General features: G+C 37.1%; 1 pseudogene; it reads right to left on the reverse strand.

Annotated features, from left to right (window-relative positions):
* The window catches only part of LOC107739782 (nephrin-like), an 81,170-nt pseudogene that overhangs the window by 7,720 nt on the left and 52,410 nt on the right, over positions 1-21,040 (reverse strand).

Consider the following 21,040-nt stretch of genomic DNA (forward strand, 5'->3'; position numbering starts at 1 on the left):
TTATAATAATTTATCATTTTGAGCAGGAGTCCAGGATTGATTGGGAAAACATTTTTAAAATGCACCTACTACAAAGAAGAGCAATAAGACAGCATTATAAAATAAAAAAAGTGCGCTTTGATTTTTGAATGGCAAAGACGTGCTCACCCACAGACATTCACAGGTTCATTTTGAGGTATTAGCAAAATAACAAAGATAATGCTTTTCACGGAACTTACGTAATTACCCATCATAAATTGTGATATAGCCTGGTCCGTTGGTCTGTTGGATCGGATTGCTTTCTCACTACAACCGAACCGCTCCAGAGTTCGTTTTCAATCGAGCCGAGACCACCTCGTTCAGGCGATCTCGGACCGATTGTTTTGGCGCGGATCCGAGCGCGATTGCCATGTTCACATATGCCCAAATGAACTGAGCTAAGGGGGGAAACGTGCCAGGTTCCGAAACAACAGGCCAGGCGTGAAAGCGCCCTAATAAGCCTCCATCTGAAGGAAGTGCCTCTTCGTCTGCACCTCACTCCCAATTTCTCTCAACACAGGGACAGGAGCGATGTCAGTGAATAAATGGGAAATTGTATTTGAAAAAGTAACTCAGATATTTCATTGTAAATTTAAAAGTAATGCATTACTTTACTAGTTACTTGAAAAAAAGTAATCTGATTACATAACTCACGTTACTTGTAATGTGTTACGCCCAATGCTGCCCATAACACTCTAGCAACTGTTTAACGATGGGCCAAAAACACTAACTTTTTTGCTAAATTGCCAGAAAGTTATTAGGGGGAGGCAAGATCTGAACCTAAAAATGTGAAAGTTCAGCTTTAATATCCCTCTTAAGTGTATAAGAACATTAGACTTAGTCTCACCATGATCCTCAGGGCCTTCCGGGTGAGTAAACAGGGCAGGACTGTAGACCTCAGTTGGGTAGTAATAACGAGTACTCTCCTGCTATTGAGGAAAAAGGACATCTTCAGTAGCAATAAACATTGTTTGTGAATTCAGGTGTGATGTTTTCCAATACAAGACAGGAAATGTTGCTTTCAAGTATTTTTATCTGAATGTTTTGCTAGAACAGCCTTTTCCAGCTTCCCTGTGTAAAAAAAAAAAAGAAAGAGGAAAGGCTGAACTGTGAGTGTCCAGTGATAATACCTGTCCGTAGCTCTCATAGACGCTGCTGTCAGGCTCGGAGCTGCTGTCGATGAGGAGCGTTCGCTGTGCCGAGGCATTGATAAGCTCTCTGCTCGCATAGCGGGTTGAGCCGCTCGCCGTGGACCTGCAGAAACATCACATCACACCTGCAAGTTAGAAAACATGACGAGAAAGCAGAACTTCTGCAAGCAGGGAGGAATTTCTGAGGAGCAGCCAATAAATTCAGATGTCCAGAAAATTGAAAGTGCATTATAATAAGCCTTAAAGTTTACATTACAGCATCTGAATATCTGAATAACTTTCCTAATGCATTTTATATATTCCCACTTAATCATATATTAAATATATTTATATAAATAATACTAATAACATATAATTTAAATAAATAATTTACTATTTCTGTTGTACTTTCTACTAATTTAATATTATTAATAAATATATAATATTATATATTTATAACGATGGGCCAAAAACACTAACTTTTTTGCTAAATTGCCAGAAAGTTATTAGGGGGAGGCAAGATCTGAACCTAAAAATGTGAAAGTTCAGCTTTAATATCCCTCTTAAGTGTATAAGAACATTAGACTTAGTCTCACCATGATCCTCAGGGCCATCCGGGTGAGTAAACAGGGCAGGACTGTAGACCTCAGTTGGGTAGAGTACTCTCCTGCTATTGAGGAATTGAGGAAAAAGGACATCTTCAGTAGCAATAAACATTGTTTGTGAATTCAGGTGTGATGTACAAGACAGGAAATGTTGCTTTCAAGTATTTTTATCTGAATGTTTTGCTAGAACAGCCTTTTCCAGCTTCCCTGTGTAAAAAAAAAAAAGAAAGAGGAAAGGCTGAACTGTGAGTGTCCAGTGATAATACCTGTCCGTAGCTCTCATAGACGCTGCTGTCAGGCTCGGAGCTGCTGTCGATGAGGAGCGTTCGCTGTGCCGAGGCATTGATAAGCTCTCTGCTCGCATAGCGGGTTGAGCCGCTCGCCGTGGACCTGCAGAAACATCACATCACACCTGCAAGTTAGAAAACATGACGAGAAAGCAGAACTTCTGCAAGCAGGGAGGAATTTCTGAGGAGCAGCCAATAAATTCAGATGTCCAGAAAATTGAAAGTGCATTATAATAAGCCTTAAAGTTTACATTACAGCATCTGAATATCTGAATAACTTTCCTAATGCATTTTATATATTCCCACTTAATCATATATTAAATATATTTATATAAATAATACTAATAACATATAATTTAAATAAATAATTTACTATTTCTGTTGTACTTTCTACTAATTTAATATTATTAATAAATATATAATATTATATATTTATAACATATAGATAATATATGTTGTGATGTATAGTGTATACACGCACATATACAAAATATATACGTTTATAACTAACTTTTAAATATTATTATATACATAGTGAATGACTCAGTATTGCATATTAGATTTCATGCCTCAACACAAATCAATATTTTATGTTTTAACAATGCACACATTTAAGAAATTAATTAATCAAAATATATTTATTTAATGCTTTTCTACTTTTTCCCTAATTGAATATTCTGGGTCATTTTACAACAGTAAAATACTCTGTCCATGCTATTTTATGTTAATTTTAAAGTTCAATTTACACTTCAGGCTTCGGTTTCTCTTTGTAATATCCTACTAAAACTCCAAGACTTCTGTCTATTCTGCTGTTTTTTCTTTTTTGGTTGCTCGTGACTCTGTCACCTGTAGGCTGGTGAATCGAACACTCTGTACTTCTCTGGAGTCTATTTATGGAGATGCAAGCTAAGCAGCGTTTCTATATGCCGTCTTGAGGGCTTCCATAGCTACTGGAAGCTGAAAGGCTTCATCCAGACAGGCAGAAGTTGTTCAGAATGCCTTCCAGCCATCGCAGCATGCTGGTCTTGCTTGTTAGTGCGGCTCACATCACCATTACTACTGCTCATATTAAAGCACAGGAGTTTGTTCAAATCTCTAACCAAGTATTAAACTTTATGGCACCTAGCAAACCAAGCATCACTGCACTCACATTTTTAGCAGCAATCTTGTTTTCTTCAGGGTTTACACAGAAGTGAGCGGGCTTTGATTCAGAGCGCTAACATGACTCACCTCTGCTCCTGGCTTTTGGTCTCCTGTGAAATGGTCCTGGTGTCCTCTGAGGGCAAAAAACCAAAGGAGAGTGGGGTGTTACAGGGCAAAGGTCACAGGAAGGAGAGCATGACGGAAATGAAAGGTGTCCAGAACGTCAGACAGACAGAACACGAGATTGTTTGTGTACGAAACATTCATCATATGCCATTTCAATTATTGGTTCCTCCCTACAAATTGTGTTGTGACAGTAGCTTTAATAAACTGATAAAAAGGGCCGTTCAAATTGAAAGCGAGAGGATCGAGGACGACAGGTTCATGAATAGAGAGGAAAATAAAAAAAACGGGAGCGAGAGATGAGAGGGGAGAGACAAGACACCTGACAGTTTGAAGGAAGGGGCGAGGCGAAAAAAAGACAGATGGGGTGAGTGAGAGAGAGAATGACAGAGGACGAAAGGGAAAGGGGCGAGATAAGGGGAGAGACGAAGGGAGGAAGTGACAGCTGCCGGGGAAAGGAGAGATGGCGGGATGATGCAGATGGCTGAGGAGGCAGCGAGCGAGATAAGAGGGAAAGAGAGAGATGGATTTAAAAGTGAGAAGTCATATTAGGATTCAGACAGTTCATCCCTTTTGCGCTGCGTGCTGTCGCTGCGAGTCGACCAGTCTAGGACACGCTGTCTAACAGCGCAAAGTAGAAACGGTGACACGCTGAGGAGTTGCACTGCCATTTACCTTTCAGGCTCCGCCCTCTTTTCCATTTAGCCAATAGAAAGCAACTCAGAGGATTTAGGAACAACAGAAGGCCGCCCACAGCCAGGATCACCACCACATAGACAGGAAGACCGCGACCTGTTGAGGAACAAGAGCTGTGAATAAAAACTACATAATGCGTCTGAAAAGAGCGTTTTATTGAAGCAATATTCAGTCAGTGAACCCCAAAAGTATTTGGACACTAAGAACAAATCTGTGTTTTTCCTCATATAACGTCTATAGAAGAAATGAACTACTGAACTTACATTTATTCCATAGATTTACCTCTTTGACAGATATACACCTAATTTTTGCATTAGTTCTTGCCCTTACTTTTTTAAACATATACATTTCTCTTAGATTATACTGACTACTGAATATTGTTATTATTATTATTACTAAACATTTTATACTTTTTATAAAATGTATTATTATTATTATTATTATTATTAAACATGTTATTATTTTGTATAAAATGTATTATTATTATTATTATTAAACATGTTATTATTTTTATAAAATGTATTATTATTATTATTATTAATGTTAAAAACTTTTCCACAATACTTCTCATTTGTCTAACAATAGTGTAAATAAAGCCAATTACATACATTTTAAAATTAATCATTATTAAACATTTGTATTATTATTGAATACATTTGTATTTATTTATTTATAATGGTAACAACTTTTTTACACAATACTTTTCATTGGTCTAACACTAAATATAGTGTAACTAAAGCCAATAATAATTTAAACATTTTAATACAAAACAATAATAATAAACTGGAGCCAAATTTTATTGAAGTTAATTGTAACTTCTATTTATTTTTAATTGTAATTGTTTACCAACTCCATAGTGCTTTAGTGGAAAAGTCTTATAAAGAAACTTAATACGTCCATTCAAAATCAGCATGGCACCAGTTGCTTAAAGGTATTTTCAAAAACAGCTCAAAATCCTGTAAGTTTGAGTTAGTTAGAGAAAAGTTCTAGAATCATTTGTTTGCTTCTTGGGGAGATATTTTGTCATCCAACGCAATGACACTGACATTTTCAAGCATGACTTAAGCGTTCAAATAGTTTTTGGGCACAAGATATATTAATGGCAGCTGTGCTGAAACTCACACATATATATGTTCATGATGCTGAAATCTGTCTTGGGTTGAATTTGCACAACTATGCATCACTGTCCTGTTGGATTTGCTATACCATATGTCACAGTTTTGTAGAAGAGAGCGTGTGATTGGCACAGATTTGACACGCTCGAGTCATGCCTCGCCGCGTGAAAATACCTCCAACGCCGCAAGAACTAGTTTATTCACACAGACAAAAGACATTGATGAATCTCTCGCAGAAAAAACTGCCTCACACAGTGTATCATTCCCAAATCAAACTGATGACATAGGAACTATCCGAGGAAATTGAAAACCCTAATGAATCTTTTCTACACAAACCCAATCAAAATGCAAAGCAGTATTTGACGGACCTCGAATTCGCCGCAAGCTAATGTCAGTTTATTTTGTATCCCGATTCAAGGGTCAATAACTGCCACGGTGTCCCATTAAACAGCACCAAAGCGTTCAGGATTATAGCCTGAGCAAAACTGCACCAAACGCACGCAGCGGGGAAAACATCGAGCCCCAAGGCTTTATGAAAGCACACGAAACAGGCCGGTAAAGGCCACGGAAACTGAAGTACGAGCTGAGAAATTGATCTGAATTCTGGGGTGTCAGGCCTTTTCTACATTTGATAAATAGCAGCTGCAGTAAGCTGGAGGAAGAAATGCAGCACCTGCAAGAGCCGAGTCCTGGTCTGCTGGGGAGACCCCGTCATCTGCTTCCTCCGCATCTGAGAGAAAGAGAGAGAGAGAAGGTAAATCACTCAATGCAGAGGTTACAGAGTGCAGTCGCTTTGTTCTGCTCTGACCGTGAGTCTATGATCAGAAAATTCAAAAACTGAAATTGATTTATGCATTTAAAAACACTTTGCATCAACAACACTACTAGTACTACGTATAGCCATTAGAGTCCATTAGAGTGGACTGAAAATATAGTCGAAAGGAAAATAATGAATTCCACTGAAAGCACAGAGGTACCAATGTGTAAAATCAAACATTATAGACTTAGTCTAGCCTGAAAAGCCCCATTGTGATGTGTAAAGACTTTAGTCAGAGTAAATGGCATATTTAATGTGACACAAACGAAAACGAGGCACTTGAATGGACTGTACTTTCACGTCCCTGTTTTCATTTGCATTAAATTACATGTGGCTTCTACTCGACTGGAGTGAATTGAAATAAGGTGATTGCGGAAAGCAGCGCATGGACCTGCAAAAAACGTCTCGTGCTTTTCATAGTCTAGTTATTGTCGAATGCTGCTCAAGCAAAGCCATATGCTGTGTGTTCAAACGGAATTGAGGATTTATGGTTTTATTGGGGTTTTAGTGAGGACTGTGCAAACTGAATTGTTCGACTAGTTGTTATTCATCCTTAAAGGGAAAGTTCAGACAAAAATGCTTTGAAATTTGCATGCAATTACAGTGAAGCTTTCAAAAAGGACACAAAACTTTAATGTATATTCAAATTTAAAGATGCACTTTATTATATCATTATTATTATTACTACTATTATACACACACACACACACACACATATATATATATATATATATATATATATTAGGGCTGTCAGTTTAACGTGTTAATTAATTAGTTATGAAAAAATAATGCGACTAAAATATTTTATCGCAGTTAACGCACTGACCCCGCCCCCAGGCCTGTACATCATTTTACAGTTTCATACAGTTGACTGTTGACAAATATGATGCAGGGCAACAACTCCATAAATGCAGTTATGCCCTAAAATTCAAGATATTGGGGCAAAAATGCTCCTGTACGAGTTTCTGTCTCATATTTATATCACATGATAAGCGATGATTTTATACAACAGTTCAGTAAACAAAACATTTATATTGTTTTATATTTTAAACAGAATATTGTCTGTTTTGGCTCAGTTTTGCCAACAAAAATATTACCTATAAAGCCACAGCAGAACTGCTAACAGTACTTTACTATAATGTACACTACTGTTAAAAAGTTTGGGGTCAGTAAGATTTTTTTTTTGAAAGAAAACAATATTTTTATTACATAAGAATACATTAATTTGATCAAAAGTGACAGTAAAGACAATTTTAAATAAATGCTGTTCTTTTGAACTTTCTATTTATCAAAGCATCCTGAAAAAAAATGCAGCACAAAACTATTAAGCAGCACAAATGTTTTCAACATTTATAATAATAAGAAATGTTTCCAATTCAGCATATTAGAATGATTTCTGAAGGATAATGTGACACTGAAGACTGGAGTAATGATGCTGAAAATTCCGCTTTGCCATTACAGCAATAAATTGCATTTTTAAATATATTCAAATAGAAAATAGTTCTTTTAAATTGTAATAATATTTCCATTTTTACTGCACCCATAAATGCAGTTATGCCCTAAAATTCAAGATATTGGGGCAAAAATGCTCCTGTACGAGTTTCTGTCTCATATTTATATCACATGATAAGCGATGATTTTATACAACAGTTCAGTAAATAAAACATTTATATTGTTTTATATTTTAAACAGAATATTGTCTGTTTTGGCTCAGTTTTGCCAACAAAAATATTACCTATAAAGCCACAGCAGAACTGCTAACAGTACTTTACTATAATGTACACTACTGTTAAAAAGTTTGGGGTCAGTAAGATTTTTTTTTTGAAAGAAAACAATATTTTTATTACATAAGAATACATTAATTTGATCAAAAGTGACAGTAAAGACAATTTTAAATAAATGCTGTTCTTTTGAACTTTCTATTTATCAAAGCATCCTGAAAAAAAATGCAGCACAAAACTATTAAGCAGCACAAATGTTTTCAACATTTATAATAATAAGAAATGTTTCCAATTCAGCATATTAGAATGATTTCTGAAGGATAATGTGACACTGAAGACTGGAGTAATGATGCTGAAAATTCCGCTTTGCCATTACAGCAATAAATTGCATTTTTAAATATATTCAAATAGAAAATAGTTCTTTTAAATTGTAATAATATTTCCATTTTTACTGCACTTTTAATCAAATAAATTAAAAGACTTCTTTCAAAAACATTTAAAAAATAAACAAATAATATCTCACTGACCCCACAGTCTGAATGGTAGCATAAATGAAAAAAATACGACAATAATATAATACATTCCACCATGTTCGTTTGCCTAAATGCAAATAAGATATTTTAAGTTAACAAAAAATGTAAGATTAATTTTGCTGTTGTATGACATTCATGTTGCTTTTTTGGACCTTGACAGTCATTGGTCACTGTATGGTTTTTTGTTGTATGAAAAGGACACTCTTAAAATATCTGATTTTGATCTCCATGGAAGAGAGAAAAATGTCTTCCTTATGACACGGCAGTGATCAAAATATGACAGAGTTGGCTTTAAATAGCTGATAAATGTTAAATAAGTAAGGTTTGTCAGTTCTGCTATCAGTGAACTCTGTGGCAGAGCCATGTTGTGTTTTCCATACTTCCGTCAGCTGCCTGTGCTCATGACTAATTTGTTTTGCAAATCAAATGCTATGACATTACAATTGCAGAATTCATTATGTTTGCAGAGGGAATGTAGCTTATCATCATTTATCATACATCACATGGTTTCGTTTTCTGTCTCTCTCCCTCAATCGCTCGATTTTTCTCCCTCTCGCTCGCAAACCCGGCAAAACGCAGACTGAAATATGCATTCAGAAAACACACCGGTGCACTGATTGGTGTAGACGTTCAGCCATTCGGCTTATTTGCATGAGGCTCAGCCGTGATCTTTGCCTTACAAATGAGATGTGATTGGTGGGATTGATGAATGGCTCATCAAATCAGTGGAAAGTAAAGCCGGTGTCTAAATCTACAAGTAAACCACCGTGGTCGGAAACCGAATGATGAATGATTTAGTTTATGTGTCGTAAGCTTTATTAGACAGGCTGAGCTGAATATACCAGCAGTGGTGACCGTCAGTATTTTGTTGTTGTCTGCATAGCTGCTCTCTCCCATTGTACTGATAGCGTTGACCGAAAAGTTGTAGGTAGTGGAAGGGTTGAGGCCCGTGACTGTATAAACAGTGGCTGTCGGAGGAAACACATCCACATACATGAAACTCGCTGATCCCGCCCACTGGTACCTGTCAATCAAACAGATGCTAATGTTTATATACATTATACATTCATTTTTATACATTTCTACATTAAACTTGTGTTTCCTTTAATTCTTTATTCATTTTGTGTTCTTAAATAACACTTGACTTTCATACAGTTGGGTCTAAAAGTCTGAGATATAATAGAAATGCCTCTGTTTTTCTACTTTAATACGTTTTTGTATTACCAAATTTGTGACATAAAAATCTGAACGAAAAGTTGAATTAAAAATGTATAGAAATTTAAAAAATGATGTACTTAAAACTACTTTAATTTCAATGTATGTCCTTTTGATTTTTATTATTAATTTTTGTCCTTATTCATTTTTTAGGATCTTAAATCATTTTAAATGTCACTTTCACGCAATGGGGTCACTAATGAAACGGCTCTTATTTTTGTACTTAAATACAGAATATACCATTATTAAAGCAATAAGCCCCAAGAAGCCGTGGTTTACAGTGAATTTATAACAGCTAAGGGGCGTTGTTAGGCACGACGCGAAGCCACTGTAAACCACGGCTTCACAGGGCTTATTGCTTTTATAAAACGGTTATTCCATATACGTAGTAAGGTTTCACAAAATCAAACAGAGCAAATAAAGTGTAAATGAAATTAATAAAAACAGTATTCTTCCAACAAACAATGTAGTTCATCAGAATCAGTTGTGGTTGCAACAAAGTGGTTGCCAAGCAACAGACAAACATAAACAAAAGGTGTATGTTTGTAGAGTAATTTACAACAGCTTCGAGCGTGGCTCAGCCAATCAGAATCAAGGACCGGAACTATCCGTTTTATAAAAAATTTATTTTATCACCAAGTAATTAGCATAAAAAGTTTAATTTAATATTAACAGGAATTTCAGAATTTATAATATCTGGTTTGTCAGGCTTTTGTTGTAATGACAGCAGAACTGGAACTGCATGAATTCCACAAGTTTGTGTAAAACATGATGATCACGTTATCAGCATAATTTGAGAATAATCTAAAATTAATCTTTTACAAGAAATATTGAGGATTCTGCATTCAAGGTTTTCACCTTTAGTGCACAAATGCAAATATTTCTTATTCATTTTACATAACTTTTTTGTTAATGTTTTGTTATTTTTGTTTTCAATTTAAATTTGCAAGATTTTATATTAGATTAAAAATTTTATTTTATTTTATTTTCAATTTCATCATGAAGTCTCAAACTTCTGGACCAGACAGGACTGAATTACTGAATGAACTGAGATATAAAAAATAAACCTGCCTTTCCTATCAGGGAATCATACGGGAATTACAGTGCCATGGACCTAGATAAAAATGTTTATACATCAGCCAACTGAAATGTGTGCAGTGTTGTGACACACTAGAGACTGAGAGATAAAACATATCCACAACACACTCCACATGTTCTAGACACCTCACAGCGGCATTTATGACAACTTCACCTGACACGGAAGTTTTGTGTCAAACCACCATCAAATCCGGGCATCCATTCCAGAGTTACAGAGTTATGGTCGACACGGAGCAGCTTCAGGTCTGATGGGGGATCGGGGTGGTCTGAGACAGACAGAGAGAGAAACAGAGAGAACACAAGCTCATTAAAAATACAACTACTGCCTAAATCTTATTGCATTGCTCAGAGAATGTTTATTTAAGAGGGGCAGAGAGACAGAGAGATACAACAAGAAAGAAATTAACAGGCTACTGTACAGTCAGAAAGAAATATGTGTGTCAATAATACACTTCACTGTGAAACTGCTTAATTATCTTGTTGGCTCTACTGGGAGAGGGTGAAGGGGTCAATCCAAAATTGCAAAGCAGGGAGCAAAAATCTGCACCATTCCCTTCCCCGGTCGACTGATGATAAGAAGCACATAAAATTTATTATCACTGTGTCAGATTAATTATGAATATTCGCGGCAGTAAAAACAGAGAAGGAGGTGTGGACAAAAAGAGGCGGATATTGGATTGTATTTCATGGTTTTTATGATAAACATTAAACGTGTCTGCCCGAGTCGATTCCACGGACCTCAGAGAAAGAGAGAGAAAGCAACAGCACAGCAGAGAGCTGGCAACAGAGGAAAACATTCAAGTTTATTGCAGGAAAGAGAGAATTAAAGTATTATTCCGGGTTCAATACAAGTGTATCTGTTACAAAAGCAAATCATTTCAACTCAACTCTCAATTTATAAAACACACAAAAAAACCTCAGCATTTACAGTTATGCATTAATAATGCATATGGAGCTATGGTCTATGGAGCAAGCCAATGTACTGGAAAACAGGTGTGTGTGTGTGCGTGTGTCTATATACACACATCTCAAAAAATTTGAATATCATGAAAAAGGTCAATATTTTTTGTCACTCATTTCAGAAAGTGAAACCCATATATTATATAGATTCATTACACATAGAGTGAAATATGTCAAGGCTTTCTCTCAGTCTGGGTCAGTAGGCTACACAATCATGGGGAAGACTGCTGACTTGACAGATGTCCAGAAGACAGTCATCCACAAGGAGGGTAAGCACAAAATGTTATTGCTAAAGAAGGTGGTTGTTTACAGAGTGCTGTATCCAAGCATATTCATAGAAAGTTGAGTGGAAGGAAAAAGTGTGGTAGGAAAAGGTGCACCAGCAAGAATTTGGAGGAGCTTCACAAGGAGTGGACTGAGGCTGGCGTCAGCGCATCAACAGGGCTGTACAGTGCGACATATATGTTGCACGTGCTACGAAATAACTGGTCTGTGCGATTAATAAATTTACCACTGTAGCACGCGTGCGATACAGTTTTGCATGTTCATAACACAGCCGTGAATATATACCGTAAATATATTTCTTATATAGTTTCATATGTATTTATATAATATTTATTCATATTTATTTTCAGTGCTTATTATGAAATTATATATATTAATATATATTTATAAATGTTAAAAATGCAGTATGTCTTTCTATCTATCTATCTATCTATCTATCTAAAATTATATTATATATTAGTATATTATATACATATATTAGTAATTATAGTTCAGAATCAGAGAATCAGAAATCAGAATCAGAAAAGGAATACTACACAAAGGAACTATTTACAATTAAAACTTTTTTTTATAATAACTTTGGTGCAAATCTCCAATGTAAGTAAGTTAACACAATTTTTGTGTGCAACGTAAAAAAGTAACATCATTAGTATTACAAAGAGGCAAAGGGAACTGCACTGTGAGCAAGAGGTACACAGATCGTTCGACCCTATTGTTCTGTAAATTAAGGGACAGTCTGAAAAAGAGCGGACGTTGATTACCACAACTGAATAATTAATATCCCAATTGCTGCTCAGGTCGAGAAAAACAAAATCTCATTGGTGAGCAGAAATCTCTTTCATGGCTCTGCTCATCTTCTTTGTGTGCGCTTATGAGTTGGCGATAAGAAATGCGACACCCAGACGTTTGTGTCTGTTTGTTTTCATTTATTACGTTATTATTTATTCATACATTTATGCTAATTCACAATCACCTTTCAATAGGGGTCAAGAGAAGGTGACCTGACCAGTCAGGCGAAGCTGACCGTTCAAGCTTGAAATTGAAAGGCTCACTTCCTGTTTGTACATACTGGTGCTGAGGAGCTGGATGTCTAGAGAGTCCTCTCTCATGCTGTTGTGGACGGTGCAGGTGAAAACGGCGTAGTCCAGAGCTGCGCTCACGTATATGACGGTCAGAACGCTGGTGTGGACGGTCCCCGTCACCTCCATCTTCTCCTCATACCTGTAAGATAAGGTCACATAAACAATAATACGTGATATTCAGGACTAATACACAACCAAAACGGCTATGCATTTCCTAAAACAATTGAAAATCCTGCAAGGCAGCAAAAGCTACAAATCCTGTATAGAGAGTTATAAAGAAAAGGCAAATTAGATTTTAATATTAAAATCTCTTCATATTAATCTTGATGCTTAATATTATTGCGGAAACGGTTATATAAGTTTGGGGTTGGAAAAAGAAATGAATATTTCATGCATTAATTATTTAGCAAGGATGCATTCAATTGAGCAAAAGTAAAGACATTGACATTGTTACAAATGTTTCTATGCTGTTAAGCATCAAAGATGTTTTCAACGTTGATAATAATAAGAAATGTTACTTAAGCACCAAATCAGCATCTTAGAATGATTTCTGAAGGATAATGTGACACTGGAGACTGATGAAAATTTAGCTTTGAATTACAAGAATATATTACATTAAAATAAATATATTAAAATGGAAAACAGTTATTTTAAAGGGGTCATATGATGCGATTTCAAGTTTTCCTTTCTCCTTGAAGTGTTACAAACTGTTCGTGAATAGATAAGATCCCTAAAGTTGCAAAGACTAAAGTCTCAAACCCAAAGATATATTCTTAATAAAAGTTTAGACTCGTCCACGCCCTCTTAAAACGCCTCGTTTAAACACGCCCACACATGTCTACGTCACTGTGTGGGAAAATTTGCATAACACCGCCCAAATATATACGCAAAGAAAGAACGCATAACTTTGATTCTTGCTGTAGTATTGTTGCTGGCGCCGCTGGTTTTATGTTTACGCGGCGCGATGCAACGCAACGCGTTAAAAGACAGTATAAGTCATTATAATCTGTAATTATGTCCCCACTGGATGCAACAAATGCCTCGTTTATAATAGGTTTTATTGTTTTTGCCTCATCGCGCCGGGACACGGGATCACAATATGGGTGTAACATTTCCGTCACACACTTGAGGTATTCGGCTAATCACAACGCACTGGATAGCTGGCCAATCAGAGCACACCTCGTTTTTCAGACCGATGAGCTTTGTAAAAATCGACGTGTTTCAGAAAGGCGGGGCATAGAGGAGAAACAATAATGTACAGTATGTGGAAAATGTGTTTTTTGAACCTTAAACCACATAAACACATTTCATTACAACAAATACACAAAATAATGTTCTTTTTTAGCAGCATCATATGACCCCTTTAAATTGTAACAGTACTTCACAATTTTGCTGTTTTCACTGTATTTTTGATCAAATAAATGCAGCCTTGGTGAGCAAAAGAGACTTCTTTAAAAACATTTTAAAAAATCCAAACCTTTTTTATTTAATTGAATTGAATAAACATTAATCTTAAATGTCTTAACATTTTTAAATATATGTATTTATTTAGATACTGATCGATATAAATATACATAAAATGAATGGATAGCATCTAAAAAAGCCTGAAATTAACCATAAAACAAATGTATGACAATAATCTTTGTCAAGTGGTTAAAACCAAATCAATTTGAAAAAAATGTGGAGAAGAATAAAAACAGAATATTTAAGGAGTATCAATAATATAATAGTGTCTTGCAAGCACTAGCAAACACCATCATTACAAGCTCTAAAACACATGAAACAAACACATGCACACATACTTACATTTTAAACACAGTCATTACACATTCCATACACACACACACACACACACACACACGAGTACGAGATCATGGTTGCACATGCAGAACAACTCCCAACTTGAAAAACACACACAATGTTTATAGAGCTATCTAAATGGGAACTGCTTGTTGATTTCTACTTAAGCAAGTTATAACCAAATTATAACTCCATAGTTAGTTATCTTTTTTAGAAGTGTATGAAGACATTGTTTTTATATACTGTAGGACATTTCCAAATGGACATAGCTTCAACAAGCTAAAGACAGCATAGCATGATAACCCATGCTGGAAGAAGCAACAAAAGACAGGAGCGGATCACCTGGGGTTGCCGAGGTCTAAAGGAAATCCATTTTTTGCCCAGATGAAGTGGACACGAGGAACACCTTGTGCCTGACAAACCACATTTGCATCATTGCTGCCGTCCCCCTCGGCTGGCCACCTTCCTCCACTGCGGCCCCTTCTGAAGCTCTGGAGCAACTGCAGGAACATGGAACAAGCGCTTTGAAGACCAGTACTCATTAACAATTAAACAAACCCTTGCTCAGACCAGATCCCTTATCATTAGCACAGATTTATTGAATATAGTATTTACTGCTCAAACATTTAAGGTCGGTAAAAGTTATTTTTTTGGTTTGTATTTTTAAAGGGGGGGTACAATGCTGTTTCATGCATTCAGAGTGGTTTACACGGTTAAAGAGTCGGATTCTCATGCTAAGCATTGAATTCACAACGCAGTGAAGCGTTGTTCACTGACGAGCTGCGCAAAAAATCGCGCGAATATGAACGTGGTTTTGCGCAGCTCGTCAGTGAACAACGGCTCTGTGTAGTTAATGCTGCTCAATGTGAAAGCACGCACGTGATGGAGATTTACCGCTGAGATTGGGTGAAACTGTGTGTTATCTCCCCTTTAAAAGTTTGAGTAAAAATCATAGACTGTATAAAAACATGGACGTAGTGTCCGTGATGTCACCCGTAAGTTTCCGAAGAGCGTTTTTGAAGCCTAAAGTAGGCGGCGCCGGCCGTCGCCATCTTGCCAGCGCGTCACTCCCAGATAATCAAAAATGGGCAAAGAGGCGGGAGCTGGTTGCTGAAACCACGCCCACCTAGCTCGACGGGGGTGACAGCAGCGGCAATCCACCTGTCACTCAAGTGGCCACGCCCTTAATTATGCAGAACTTTAAGGCTTAATGTAGTTTAAACGGATGAGTTATTAAAAAAATTCACCCCCCTCACAGTTGTCATGAAGGGCAAAATTAGCTATATAGACCAAAATAATTTTTTTAACCAGGCTGTAAACATGTTTTTTTCTGCTGTAAAGTTGGGCATTTTAACATGGGGAGTCTATGGGATTGACTCCCTTTTCCAGCCAGCCTCTAGCGGCCAGTTGACGAATTACAGTTTAAGTCACTTCCGTGTTGGCTTCACTAGAGAGAGCGGGAGGTTGCCGCTTGGTAAAAATACAGTGAAAACTGTAACACTGTGGAATACTATTTCAATTTAAAATAACAGTTTTCTATATTAGTATATTTTAAAATGTCATTATTCCCGTGATGCAAAACTGAAATGTTATCAATTGTTACGTAAGTCTTCAGTGTCACATGATCCTTCAGAAATCATTCTAATATGCTGATTTGCTGCTCTAGAATATTATTATTATCAAAACTGCTTGATATTTTTGTGGAAACTGTGATACATTTTTGTAGGATTCTTTGATGAATAAAAAGTTCAAACATACAGCATTTATTTGAAATAGATTTTTTTGTAACATTATAACAAATTGAACTGAATGCTTCCTTGCTGAATGAAAGTACAAATTTCTTTTAAGAAATGTACTAACCTCATACTTTTGAATGGTAGTGTTTATTTTTTTTGCAATATTTTTGAGTTAAGTTAATACTATAAGTTAATACTGAATACAATTGCAGTCTGCAATGGCTTCAAAAGAGTAATATAGCATAAAAGTAATATGCAGTGCTAATCTTTAAACAGTTTTTGTTTTAATCTTCACAAAAACATCCTTACAATTTAGTCAGTATTTATATTCATTATTTTTTAATCAGTTTCACTCATAATGATCTAAAATTACACTGTAAAAAAAATTCTGTAGTTTTTACAAAATAATTTTGTCATTCAATTTAGTTGATGAGAAAGTGCAAAAGTGCAAAAAAAAAGTATTCCAACAGTTCATGTATTAATTTAAACATGTTTTATCATTAAACACAAATTAAATTAAAAACCCTTTGTTAACCACCATTTTCATCAATAATCATTTTTTGTTGACAATTATATTACTGGTAATATGGACTACTTCTATTTTACTTTTATGGTTGTTTTTGAAGCTTGACACTTGCAGGACACACTTTCATCATTCTCAAAAGAAAAGTCCAGACACAGTTATGCAATATAGTGTGACTAGCAGAACTCACAGCGTACGATGAGCTGTCCTTCCACGCTGCCAGGAGGCGATATACCATTGTCTGCTGTACATTGGTAAACACCTGCCCGGTTACGGGTCACCTCATATATAGTTAACAAACCAGTGCCTTCATCTTCACTCATCTCCCAGATCATCCACGTCCCCTTCACCCTATATATAAAACACACACACACACACACACCCCTGTAGAAAAGCCACAAACTCACTAACAAAAAAGTTAGAAAAAGCCAAAAGATGGTAATGACTTCACACCAACATCAATTTTCCCATACCTGCACATAAAACCAGACAGAAAAAGAGGATGGCTTGAAATATCACAGACACTGACTAAGAACGCGGGCCACTATAGACACTGAAATAGTCGGAAACGGCCCCAATTGTGGCTAACACTGAGAAATGTGGCCTTTGGAAAGGCGGCTTTAATGAAAGCTATTTTTCTCCATTTAGGCCAGAAGTATTAAGCATAAAGGTGAGACATTGTCGTAGTTAGAAGGGTGAAATATAGCACCTCTGTTACAGAGTAGCTGTGACACATGGTGGGAAAAGAGAAGTCGGAGAGAAAGAGGGAGTTAGAGACAAAGAGGAGCGATGCGAGAGATAAATAGAGGTGATAAAAAGAGAGATAGCGAGCGAGCTGAGCTAACAAAGGACCATATAGTGGGAAAAGGATGAGAATAAGCAAAAGAGAAACGAGGCTGAAAGCAAAACAGGAATGACAAGGACATCGCTCACCATACACTTCCAGGAAAACATACTGTAGGTGATGGGGTTGGCATCAGCGACACACAGTAAGTCAGCTGTGTCTCCCAAGTTCACATACAAAGGATCAGACTTCATACGAACAGTAGGGGTATCTGGAAGCCAAGTCAAAAATACAGGATATATATATATATATATATATATACACACACACACTTTCATTTGTTTTCAAATGTACTTTTATTTTGGTAAAATGCATTTTAGTTCATTTAGTTGCCACAGCAAAATGTCCGATTCGTTTAAGTTTTTTAAGTTGATGTATTTCATTTATATTTTATTTTAGCTTTATTTCAATTAAAAGATTTTTAAGTTTCAAAAAATAGTTTCAGTTTTAGTTAACAATGAATTAATATATGAATAAATATGATATAAATAATAATATATAAATAATACAAATATAAATATTATATAAATCCATAAACAATATAAATAAATATAGTATTAATATGTATATAAATATCAAAATAAAACAAAAAAATAAAAACTCAACTAAATCTGCATTTGCTATAAATATAATAAACATTATATTTATATAATATCAAAATAAAATATCAAAATTATTTAACTGCATTCAGGGATTGAAATTAACTTTTTCACTCACCAGCCAATTTGGCTACTACATTTTTAAGTTACCGGCCATTCATAACGTCTACTAGCCAAAAAAAGAAAAAACAGAAATACACCAACAGTTTGATGCTGTCTACACTGGGCGAGACAAAGCGACTGTTGCAAATCATTTTGTCAGCACTAGGGGTGTGCGATATTGACAAAAAATAATATCTCAAAAATCATTTTGTCAGTACTAGGGGTGTGCAACATTGACAAAAAATAATATCTCAATATTCTCTGTGATTTTATCAATAAAGATAATTAGGCAATATTTTGCTGAGTGTGTTATTGTGCTGATATCTTAAGGACTACCGTGGACAGCTGACTCCTAAAGTTTTTGATATTTAAAAACAGCCAATATGGTGTCTAAAACTTAAGTCTCTTGATATTAACTTAATTGTTTATTGAACTGTTGTATAAAGTAAATATCACATTTGTAACCATGCTGATTTTTTAAGAAAAAACGGCACTCTTCGTGTGATTTACAAAAAGTAACCTGCCAAATTGGCTAGTGATTTGACAGCGTTACCCGCCACAGCTGATTTTTACCCGCATTTGGCGGGTGTTAATTTCAAACCCTGACTGCATTATAACTATAAAACACACACACACACACATATGATTAAAATATCACTACTTTGATCGTCCTCACATGCAGGCAAGAAAGTTATACTCAAATTCCTAAAAAAAAGGCAAATTTTTTAACAATTATAAAAAACTAAATCAAACATCTTTTGACTATGAATAAATATATTTATAAAATATCAAAATAAAAATATATATTTTGTGCCTTGAGTTCGTGTCTTTAGCACAACAACATACTAACACCAGACTCTACACTGTAAAACAATTATTTTTATCATTTATCAAACCTTTTCTTTTTTGTCAAACAACCATAGATACTTTGTGTTGGTCAGATAACGTCTCGGTTACGTATGTAATCCTCGTTCCTTGAAGGAGGGAACGGAGACGTCACGTCGTGACAGACGAATTGGGATCTCCTAAAGCACTTACACATATGAACATTCGTTTAGGTGCATATGGAAGATAGAGGTGATTGTAACCCTCTTGGAAATGGCAGAAGTCTTCCGGGGAAACACGGGCTCTGAGGCTATACCGTGGACTTTACACATATGGGAACCACTTAGGCCTCTACATATGAGGTCTACAGTACGGACACTCTGGAGTAGTTTTAGCAAGCCGACGCTAAACCGGGGCCTCTCAGTGCCTCTACCCATTTGAGGTGAGAACACAGGATGATAGCTGCTCCACAAGACTGTTATAGCTTGTGAACGTGTTGGGGGTTGCCCAGCCCGCTGCTCTACAAATATCTGTCAGCGAAGCGCCACGAGCCAGCGCCCAGGAGGATGCAACACTTCTAGTAGAGTGAGCTCGCAACCTGAGCAGGAAGGGCACACCCTGTGCCTGATAAGCCTCTGCTTAGAGACGGCCTTCCCCTTCTCCCAGCCTCCGTAACAGACAAAGAGCTGGTCTGAGGTCCTAAAGCTTTGTGTCCGGTCTACGTAGCATCTCAAGGCTCTGACGGGACAAGTGAAGCTAGGGCTGGGTCTGCCTCCTCCAAGGGCAGCGCTTGCAGGCTCACCGCCTGATCCCTGAAGGGAGTAGTGGGAACCTTGGGCACATAGCCGGGCCGGGGCCTCAGGATTACCTGGGAGTCAGCCGGCCCAAATTCTAGGCACGAATCGTCGACCGAAAATGCATGCAGGTCCCCTACCCTCTTGACGGAGGCCAGTGCAAGCAGGAGCAGAGTTTTCATTGAAAGAAACTTTAGCTCAACTGACTGCAAAAGCTCAAATGGGCTCTGCTGTAGTGTTTTAAGCACCAGAGACATGTCCCAAGAAGGTATGGAGGGGGGCCGGGGAGGATTTAACCTTCTCACCCCCCTAAGGAACCTGATGACCAGGTCATGCTTACCTATCGACTTCCCTTCCACGGGGTCATGGTTAGCAGCAATCGCAGCGACATAGACTTTAAGGGTGGAGGGAGACAGCCTTCGCGCCAACCCTTGCTGCAAAAAGGAAAGCACGACCCTGATCGGGCATCTCCGGGGGTCTTCTCGAGAGGAACACCACTCGACGAACAGGTTCCACTTCAAGGTGTAAGCATGTCTCGTAGATGGTGCTCTCGCTGATGTGATGGTGTTAACTGCCTCTTGGGGTAGGTCACCAAGAACCTCCGCGTCTCGTCCAGGGACCAGACATGAAGTTTCCAGCTAGGTCTGGACGCGGGTGCCACAGGGTGCCCCGTCTCTGAGTCAGTAGAAGTCTCCATTCTACCAGGAGCGTAGCTCGTGACAGCTCGTCGGCAGTACGGTTGAGCAGACGTGGAATGTGAATGGCACGAAGTGACCGCAGAACCTTCCGACTCCAAAGGAGGAGGTGGCGGGCGAGTTGCGACATGCGACGGGAGCACAGATCACCTTGTTGGCTGATGTACGCAACGGTCGCCATGTTGTCCATTCGGACCAGCACGTGCTTGCCTCGTAAGCGCCCTTTGAGACTGTTCAAGGCAAGGCGCACCGCTTACAACTCTAGGCAATTGATATGCCAGTGCAGTTGGGGGC

This window comes from Sinocyclocheilus rhinocerous, unplaced genomic scaffold (assembly GCF_001515625.1).
Source record: "Sinocyclocheilus rhinocerous isolate Xijiao unplaced genomic scaffold, SAMN03320098_v1.1 scaffold2120, whole genome shotgun sequence".
Classification (NCBI taxonomy): domain Eukaryota; kingdom Metazoa; phylum Chordata; class Actinopteri; order Cypriniformes; family Cyprinidae; genus Sinocyclocheilus; species Sinocyclocheilus rhinocerous.